Source organism: Aotus nancymaae, unplaced genomic scaffold (assembly GCF_030222135.1).
Source record: "Aotus nancymaae isolate 86718 unplaced genomic scaffold, 86718_ANA_hifiasm-v0.15.2.pri h1tg000015l_1, whole genome shotgun sequence".
Taxonomy (NCBI): domain Eukaryota; kingdom Metazoa; phylum Chordata; class Mammalia; order Primates; family Aotidae; genus Aotus; species Aotus nancymaae.
The window spans coordinates 12,263,432-12,273,258 of record NW_026988427.1 but is presented as its reverse complement, the minus strand read 5'-3'; the positions used below and the strand labels follow the sequence as shown (position 1 = coordinate 12,273,258).

Genomic DNA, 9,827 nt, shown 5'->3' with positions numbered 1-9,827 from the left:
CTCTGCAGCTTCGCTGGGAACCCCCGCCGAGCCGTGGGTCCTGGTCCAGTGGAGGGTTCTGCTCAGCCCAAGGCCTTTTGGATCAGTGTTACCAGCTTCCTGAGCCCATCCTTTCAGCCTCCTGAGCTCATCCCCGGCCTTCTGAGCTCCTCCTCAGCCTCCTGAGCATGTTCCCAGCCCCCGAGCCCATCCTCAACCTCCTGAGCCTGTCCTCAGCCTCCTGAGCTCCTCCCCACCGTCCTGACCTTGTCCCTGGGCTCCTAAGTTTATCTTAGCTCAAGGAGCAGGTCTTGGCTTCACCTGCCTCCAGCAGCTCCTGGACTAGATGCCTGGTTTATCAGTAACCCAGTTCTGAGCCTCCTATCTCACACCCTGGACCACAGAGCTGTGGGCACCGGGGAAAGCCCTGGGGCCTGCTTGGCTTAAGGGGGAACCATGGGTCCTAGTGCTGAGCTTGGCTCGGGGCCACTCAGGGATGTGTGCTCTTCATCACTTCCTTCAAGCAAGCATAGCAGTGTCAGAAAGACCGGCTCTGTCCTGGTCACAGTCCCTGCTGCCCCCTCCTGCAGGACTCTCAGAGCCACAGGGCAGCAGAGAGACCTGGGCAGGCGGCCCTGGTCCCACAGGGCTCCCCTATGTCAACCTGGACCCAGTAATTAGACTCTTCAGGTGGAAAACCCCAAGGATCAGTGAGGTCTTGGGGGATAAAGAGGCGAACGCGATGATTGCTTTATCTCCCTGAAATATGCAGAAAGTGAACTCCATCAGCACACACGGGCCGCAGGCTTTGCGGGTCCCCAGGGGCCCCTCTGAATCAGGCTTTGCTTCGCTGTGGGGAGCAGCTTGTGCTCATTAGGGGAAGGCCAGGTGCCAGTTCATCGGTCAGCCCCCCTGCAGCTTATTGGAGCGATGGGCAGGTGGCCAGGAGTTTGCCCCACGTGTTTCTTTCTGAGTCTTCTGTCCCACTGAGAACTTCGTACTTGATCTGCGCAGGATCTCTGAGCAAGGCTGACCACTGCCCAGGCCCGGAGTCTGGGCCCACAGAGGCCTGGCCGCCCCAGACGCTGCATCCCCAAGGCCCCGAGTTCCACCTGTGGTGTCCCGTTTAGCTTAAAGCTGGGATCCTTCCCCTCTGCTATTGCTGGCAGGATTCCGGCCAAGGCCCAGACAAATTCCCAGCAGGAGGCTTGACTGAGGCTTGCCTGGAACAGAGTTTTGAGTAGTGCCTGAGGAGGCACAGGGACACCCAGGACAGGGGCACGGGGAGATGCTTCCTCTGGGCTGCATCCTGATGGGGCACCACTGGGGATGCTCCAGCCAGCGGGCACTTCAAAAGGCCCCTCTGCTGCTCTGCTGAAGACAACGATGATTCCTCAATGTGACCACTCAGGTCCTTCCCTTTCCCCCGTGCCCAGAGCCGTGTGCTGCCCCAGGGATTCCGCTGTTACTTGGGACCCCCCAGTGGCCACAGCAGGAGCTGCAGGCTCTCAGTGCAGCATGGGCCTTGGGACCCCGAGACACCCACAAGCTGACCCACCTGCCCCAGGGCCTTCAAGCCACCAGTGATGGCGAAGGAAGGTGGCTGGTGACAGGAGATGCAGGTGGCTGTCTGGGGTGTGGGAGATGTCAGGGAACACATGCCCCAATCGGACGCAGACTCAACTCCCAGTTGCTTTCGTTCTGATGGAGTGGTGGCCATGGACAGCTCTGACACCCGGAACAGGGCATGTGGCCACTGTCTACCCAAGCCTCTCTGTGGAGACCGCAGCATCTGAGCCCCTCTGTCGCTGGTGGGGGAGAGGGTACCGCAGGTGTCTAATGGAGGCAGAGGATAGACAATAGAACTCACTACCCATCCGAGTCACAAAGCTTCCATCAGCCCCCTGCTGCAATTGTAACAGGCGTTGCCCAAAACAAGCCCTTCGCTCTCTCACAGCTCTGGAGGTGAGAGGTCTGGAACAGGCCTCGCTGGGCTAAAACCAAGGTGTCAGACAGGCTGGGCCTCCTGGAGGCTCCGGCAGAGACCCCCGTTCCACTCCTAGAGGCCCGCACATCCAGCGAGTTGTCCTGGACCCTCCAGCCGCTGCCTTCCTCGTCACGTGGGCTCCCCCTGCAGTCAGATCCCTCTCAGGACACGTCACTGCCCTGGGCTCACTCCTCACTGCAGGACGGTCCCCGAGCCCTTAATTTGTCCACATCTGCCCGCAGCCCCAGAGTCAAAGCCGGTTCCCGGCCCAGTCCCGTCCTGCAGCAGCCTGCCTCCTCTTTCCTTTCAACATGACAGATGCCGCGGTGTCCTTCGCCAAGGACTTCCTGGCAGGTGGAGTGGCCGCAGCCATCTCCAAGACGGCGGTAGCGCCCACTGAGCGGGTCAAGCTGCTGCTGCAGGTACAGCATGCCAGCAAGCAGATCGCCACAGATAAGCAACACGAGGGCGGTATAGACTGCGCGGTCCGTGTTCCCAAGGAGCAGGGAGTCCTGTCCTTCTGGCGTGGTAACCTGGCCAATGTCACCCAGGCTCCTAACTTTGCCTTCAAAGATAAATACAAGCAGATCTTCCTGGGTGGTGTGGACAAGAGGACCCAGCTTCAGCGCAACTTTGCAGGGAATCTGGCATCAGGCGGTGCTGCTGGGCCACGCCCTTGTGTTTTCTGTACCCTCTTGATTTTGCCCGTACCCGTCTAGCAGGAGATGTGGGTAAAGCTGCAGCTGAAGGGGAATTCGGAGGCCTCGGCGACTGCCTGGTTAAGATCCACAAATCTGACGGGATTAAGGCCTGTGCCGAGGCTTTAACGTGTCTGTGCAGGGGGTCATCATCTGCGAGCCGCCCACTTTGGTATCTATGAAGGGGGCGGAGCTTTCTGCAAGGGTGCATGCCCCAGTGTTCTCGGAGGCATGGCTGGTGCCTTTGTACTTGCATGATGAAATCGAGAAGCACACGTAAGTTATTTCCTGGGAATATGCCCCCGTGAACAGGCGTGTTGTATCATGTAACGTGTCTTGAGCATTCTCGACAGACTCCTGGCTGTCAGTTTATCTGTGGCAACTATTTACTGGTTGAAAATGGGAAGCAGTAATATTCATCTGACCAGTTTTCTCTTAAAGCCATTTCCTTGATGACGATGATGAGACTCAATTATATTTTTTATTTCAGTCACTCCTGATAAATAACAAATCTGGAGAAATAAAAATATCTAAAATTAAAAAAAAAAATTTATCCACATCTGCACAGATCCCAAGGATTCTGACGTGGACATGTCCAGGGCCATCACCCTCCTACCACAGCATCCCCCAGCCTCGGGGGCTGACCAGCTCAGTGTGGGAGACACCAGGGTCTGGGCGGGCCTCATGGCCTCCAGGCCATCCATTCTCCGTCACTGCCAGCCAAGCCTTAACCCAAAATCCCGTTGGTGCCATTGCCATAAAGAGAAAACCCGGGCTGGGTGTGGCCACCCCCTCCGCAGCTGCAGCCCTGCCCGCCCTGCCGGCCACTCCCCTTCCTGCTGCCAAGCCGGGGTCATGGCCTCAGCTCCAGCTTCTCACTGTTCCCAGGTTTTGGGCCCTGTGTCCCACCTGCTTCTGCTAATTCTTACGTGGAGTCATGGACGGTCCCCACAATGGGTTTTAGGATTCAGAGCCAATCCTCAAATCCAGCAGACCCCTCTCCTGGGAAACACACTTTAGGCACTCCTCCTGCCACAGCGGCCCTGATCAGACGGTGCCTCGGCCTGGTGGGGAGGGTGCCATGGGTGAGCAGCCGGTAGCACCCACCCCTCGCCTCATCCCCCGGGGGGATGTGCATCTCTGTCCACGTGTGTCTGCAGTCTGCAGGTGCGCGTCTCAGTGTAGATACGTGTGTCCGTGTGTCTGTGTGTCTGCGTGTGTCTATGTGTGCCTACGTATATGTCTCCATGTCAATGTGTTTCTGTGTAAATGCCCGTGTGTCTCTCTATGTGTTTCTGTGTGTCTGTCTGCATGTGTCTAAGGCTCACAGGACAGACGTCACAGCCCCACTTCTGTCAGGGCCGTGGTGGGAGTCATCGTCCTGGAAAACACACACCGCAGGGGTCTCTGACTCACAGAACCACTTCCTCCTGCCCTCTCCACCCCCGCAGCTGGGGAGCACAGGCGCCCACAGCTCAGAACCGCAGCTGTGACTCACCCACCTCCTGGCCTCCAGCTGAACCACTGCCCAGGAAGGGCAGCCGAGGACAGGGAGGGAGCCCATGAGGAGGTAGGGTCCCAGGCAGGGTCGCTCACCCAGGCTGCTGAGCGGCCCTGGGCAACCGTTTCCTCACAGGATGGGAAGACTCCAAAACCCTCTGTGCCAGAGGCCCGAGATCACCGGGATGGGCCTGTGAGGCTGGGCAGCCACGCAGGCCTCTCGCCCCCGGCCAGTGCTGGCCAACCAGTGAGCCACATGGCGTTTCACTCTTTCTCCAGAGGGAAATGCCCCTTCACGTCTCAAGGGCTTTCCCGTCCCTCCTGATTTATAGAAAGTCCTGCGTATCCCTGAGGCCCAGCCTTTGTTAGCATCTCCTCATTTTTAGCTTCTCCTTCATTTTCCTTGAGGTTATTTCTGACTAACAGTTTTTTTTTAAAGTGCTCAGATTTTATCAGACTCCTATTTCATAGCCAGGGCTTCTTACGTCGTATTTAAGAAATCCTTCCCTACGCCAAGATCATAAAATGTCCACTTACATTTTCCATAGAAACTTTTAAAGGGAAACTCTTACAGAAGTTGTTGATCCATCTGGGACTGACTTTGTGTATGTTGGGAAATAGGGATCCTATTTCTTTTTCCATATGGAAAGCTGTTTTCCCACCGCCAGTGGCTGTTCTGTTCTTGTGGGAAGGGAAACTCCCGGAGAACAGGGCAGCAGGGCCCGAGGGAAGGATGAGCGAGGCCCGGCCCAGAGCCCCGTCCCGGGAGTTGCAACACTCCAGGATGAATTCAGCACGAAACGACCTGAATCCATCCTAATCTGAGGGTAAAACTCAGAGACGCCTTCGCTCCGGGTGAGTGTGCAGTTTGCACAATTAGCTAAATGCTGTCGGTACCAGACTGACCTTTTCTTTTATCCTTTCACAGAAAAGGGCAGGGCAGGCAGTGTGGGGAGCAAACGGAAGGCGGTGTGCATGTGTGTGTCTCTGTGGGTGTGACTGTGTGTGTCTGTATGCGTGTCTGTGTGGACATTCAAGATGCATATGTGACTTCCTGTGTACGAATGTGCACGCACGTGTCTATGTGCCTGTGCATATCTGTGTGTCTGTGTGCACCTGTGTCTACATGACCATATGTATGTGCCTGTGTGTACATGACTGTATGTGTCTGTGTGTGGGGGGCTGTGTGTGTGTGTGCATGTCTGTGTGCGTGTGTCTGTGTGTGTGTGGCTGTGTGTGCACGTGTGTGTGCATGTGTCTGTGTGTGTGTGATGCACTGACTTGGTGCTGTGAGGATACGGATGTGCTTCTCCAGGGCCTATGAGGCCCCTTCCCCTGAGTGTAGGGAGACCTGCCCTCACATTTTGTGTGGAGGAGAGTGGGTGAGTATGGGTATTGGAGTGCAGATCAGGGGACGGCCTCAGCCTGTGGTGTCTGCAGAAGGGATGGGGGCATATGCTCCCAGAGCCACATTCTTTTTCCTTTGGAGGTAGATTCCATATCCCAAGCCAGAGCTCAGTCCTGAGGCTTCAGAATCAAAAGCTTCTCAGGTGTGGGGTCAGGAGCAGGGGGTCCAGGTCTGAAGACAGGGGCTTCCATCTTGTGCAGCTGTAGGGCCTCCCTATTCCCTCCCAGGACCCTATGGGTACAGATGCACATCAAGGACTGTGCCTCCCACCTTCCCTGCTCCTAACCCTCCCAGGCTCCCCCCTGCCTCCAGCCCTGGGCTTACCCTAACCGTCACTTCAGGCAGGAGAGTCCTCATTTCTGGGCACTCATTCATTCATTCATTCATTAAAAAGGAACCAGGCCAGCAGCCGGCCTCAGGGCGGAGTGCCCCTCTACCACTTCCAGTCAGGTGATCCTAGTCACATTCATGCATCTCCCAGCCTCTGATCCCACCTCTCTCGGTGGGGCAACAGCACGCGATGTGCAGGGTGGCAGCCCACGGTGGCCATAGAGTGACTCACTGGGGAAGCTTCCCAGGTCCCGGGCATCTGGATTGGTTGCACTTGGAAACCCCAGTGCAAACAGGGCAGAGCACTGGTGTGTCTGTGGCAATGATCCTGGGCCCACAGCACAGTCCAGATATTCACTCAGTTCTCAATTAAATCAAAAACCCCTTGCACAGAAAGCCCCTCTCCACTCAGAGAAGGCAGAGAGGCTGGAAGTGTCTCTTAATGAACTGTTTACTGCGAAATGCCTTTCACCTTTCAAGCTGCAGTCTCAGAATTAAACCTGGCATTTGAATGCAATAATGAAGAGCCAGAAGGACATGATGAAAATCCAATTAAGTTGTGCATTTTAATTCCCTTGCCTGCCTGGGCTCATTGCCGGTTGAGGGAGACGGAGCGTGCGGTTTTCTGTAGTTTATCTGCACGGCCCAGAGGCAGGTGTTTTACCCGCTGACAATAAAACCCAACAGAGCTGAAGTCATTAAAAACGAGCATCTGAATGCCCATCTTTCAATAACGTCGACAGAAAGTGCTGGAATAAAGAGATTAGGGAATTAATTGTGTTTAGGATTCTCTCACTAGCAGACCCCAGGGCAGGGAGAGTCTCTGGCTGCCTGCCAGGACCATACAATGGGACCATGTGGGCCCCAGGAGAAGCGACCTGGCTGGACACCCCTGTTCATTCATCAAGGAACCAGCCTGGATTTTTGGAACTTGAAAACACTGAGGTCTGAAGTCAGTCACAAGACTGGGGTTCTCACCTTGAAGTTTAAGTGTGTGACACGTGTAGATGCAGGCAGAAGTGTAAACGGATTTGTTGATGACCCAGAAAATCTGAAGATAAATGATGTCACGGCTTTGTATTTCTTTGGATTCCACAGTCCTGTGAAGTGGGCTGTGCTCTGATTCCTGAGGATGGGGCACATCAGCTCTCGTAAGGCTACCTCCGGTTCCGGAGCAGGCAGGGTGCTCCTGGCCTGGCATCTCCTCCCAAAAGGAGCCAACTTCCTTTCTGCCTATGAGCCTAACTACTCTGATTTTTGTAGGATTATATTCTTGCTATTTTCTTTATTGCTGAAATCTCTTAAAACCTTTAGCCCACGAATGACTGACGCCTCTGCTGGAACTCTGTTTCCTTCGATGGTGTGATTTCTTTATATACATCAGTAAGTTGGCTGGGTGTAGTGGCTCACGCCTGCCATCCCAGTGCTTCGGGAGGCGGAGGTAAAGCTTTGGGGGTTCGCTGAAGGCCGAGTTCAAGACCAGCCTGAGCAACATAGTGAGACCTTTTTTTACCAAAAAAAAAAATAAATAAAAATAAAAAATGTAGCCAGGCGTGGTGGCGCACACCTGTAGTCCTAGCTACTTGGGAGGCTAAGGCAGGAGGGTCGCTTGAACCCAGGAGGCCCAGGCTGCAGTGAGCTGGGATCACACCACCTTTTTTTTCTTAGCCGGAGTGACAGAGTGAGACCCTGTCCTGACATAAATAAGTGAGTAAATAAATTGCAAGTCAGTTAAATGTAGAAATGCTGAAGGCAAATATGGCTACGTAGTCTGTCATCATGAAGTACAGATACTAATGTTCAATCGACGGTCGTCAATACTTCTTACCTGCTTCGCAGCCCGAGGTGCAGAACCAAAGTTTTAGACCATAAGCTCCTCGAAAGCCAGAAAGACAAATGCCAAAGTCTTACCAGTTACCTCTCAAGAGAGGCTCTTTGGATAATTGGATGTTTCTGCTCGTGACGATATTCTAGGTTTTCTCCAAGGAGCAGAAACTGCTTTTGAAGTTGAAAGAAAGGCACAAAAATAAGAAAAGAAAAGAGAAAGGAAGAAAGCCAAGGCCCTGTGTGGTTCTTGGTCTCCCTGGGAGAACAGGAAAATCCACCTCGGTTCATTTCTTAGAACTTGATGAGAAAACAGAGGTACCGTCCTCACTTGAATTAATTTTTACATTTAAAATCCGATAGTGAAAAGGAAAGGCTATGTTAGAACTGCAGGAAAAACCGATTTTATCATTTAGTCACCTGAGACTTTGAGGGCAGGACGTGCCCAGGGCAGCAGCGTGCGAGCACCTCTGCAGAGCAAGCTGCCTCCCGAAGGGTGCCGCCACACCAGGCGGGGGCAGTCAGGGGCCTCACGCCTCCTCGTTCCCTGGGAAGTTACAAGACCATCACCGGGCCGGGCGCCGGCCTGGCTCCTCATAAATGCAACGCTGTCAGCTCTGCAGCCCTCAGACTCTGCTGGAACCCTGCAGTAGATGAGAGAATTCTGATCCCTGCCTCCAGGGATGGAGTGTCTACGGCGTGTCTGCAGCTATGAGCACACACAACTTGGCGTGAACACAGCGTTCTCTGGAACTAGATTGGGCATATTAACAAGGTACCTTAAAAGAGGGATGTCCAAGCCTAGGACCGCAGCCTAGTACTGGTCCGTGGCCTGTTAGGAACGGGACTCACAGCAGCAGGTGAGCGTGAGCTCTGCCTCCCGTCAGATTAGCGGGGTCATTAGATTCTCACAGGAGCCTGAACCCCGTCGTGAACTGTGCATGTGAGGGGCCTAGGTTGCGCGTCCCTTATAAGACTCTGATGCCTGATGACACGAGGTGGAACCGTTTCATGCCAGAACCATTCCCCCGACCCCACTCTTATCCCCCAGTCCGTGGAAAAACTGTCTTCCGTGAAACTGGTGCCAAAATGGTTGGGGACGGCTACCTTAAAACACAAGAGTGATTTATCCTAAAGGCGCAGCGTGCACTGAGATTCACACACAGGAGTGGAGCCGTGTGACCTGAAGGAACAGCGTTCCGTGTCTGTCCTGCAGGAAGCAATCAGCGCTTCTTAAATCTGACGCAGTTCTCACCTAGTCCCGTGGCCGTTTCCCCTCCCACTTCCCTGGAGGAACACCGCCGCCAGGCTGCAGGGTTCTCACAGCTCAGCCCGTAAAAGTAGGAAGTCCAACTTCCTAGGACCCCTCTTGGTCTGTCAGTTCTGCCCGCGCGACCTTCACCTTGTCTCGTTATGTGAAGGCTACAATCTCACACCCAGAGCGCAGCAAAAATTAAAACCTGGCATTGTCAACGTGGTTCTTCATTATCGTCCACAGAAGAGACACGTAAATCACGGCTATCTGATTAAACGGGATATTAGAGTGAATGAGCTAGAATTTATGAATCAACAAAGATAATCTAAGAAGAAATTAAACGCAGGGACATCGGCAAGACGGTGACCTGAGAAGCCCCAAGGAGCCCCCATTCCCCCACGTAGACACTGGTTCACAATAACTCATGCACAAAGCAGCCTGGGTGAGAACTCCAGAATCCAGTGAGGAGCTGCAGCACCCCTGTGAGTGCAAAGCCCAGGAGAGCGATGTCTGAGCAGGTATGAGAAAAAGTCACTGCATTTGTCCTCTCTGGCATGATAGGAAACCTCAATGCTGGCTTCTCTCTAAAGAGGGGAAGAGAAGTGTGGAAATGACCCTAAAGAAGTTTCCCCTTTGCCATCCTTCCCCTTCTGGACGCTCCCCATCTCCAGGGACCACAGCTTCCCCAATTTCATTCCGCTCCTGTTCCAGGCCATGAAGACTGTGGTCTTCCCCGAGGACCCCCCGCTTCCTCACGCCCTAACTACACCGGGCCCAGGCTGACAGCCACAGACAGGGAGAACGTGCATCCTGCAACGCCGTTATCCCCCATGTGCACCCCAGGCC

At 54.3% G+C, this 9,827-nt stretch overlaps 1 pseudogene; it reads left to right on the top strand.

Annotated features, from left to right (window-relative positions):
• Window positions 1-2,223: 2,223 nt before the first annotated feature.
• On the top strand, window positions 2,224-9,064 carry LOC105707376 (ADP/ATP translocase 2-like; annotated as a pseudogene).
• The last annotated feature ends 763 nt before the right edge of the window (window positions 9,065-9,827 follow it).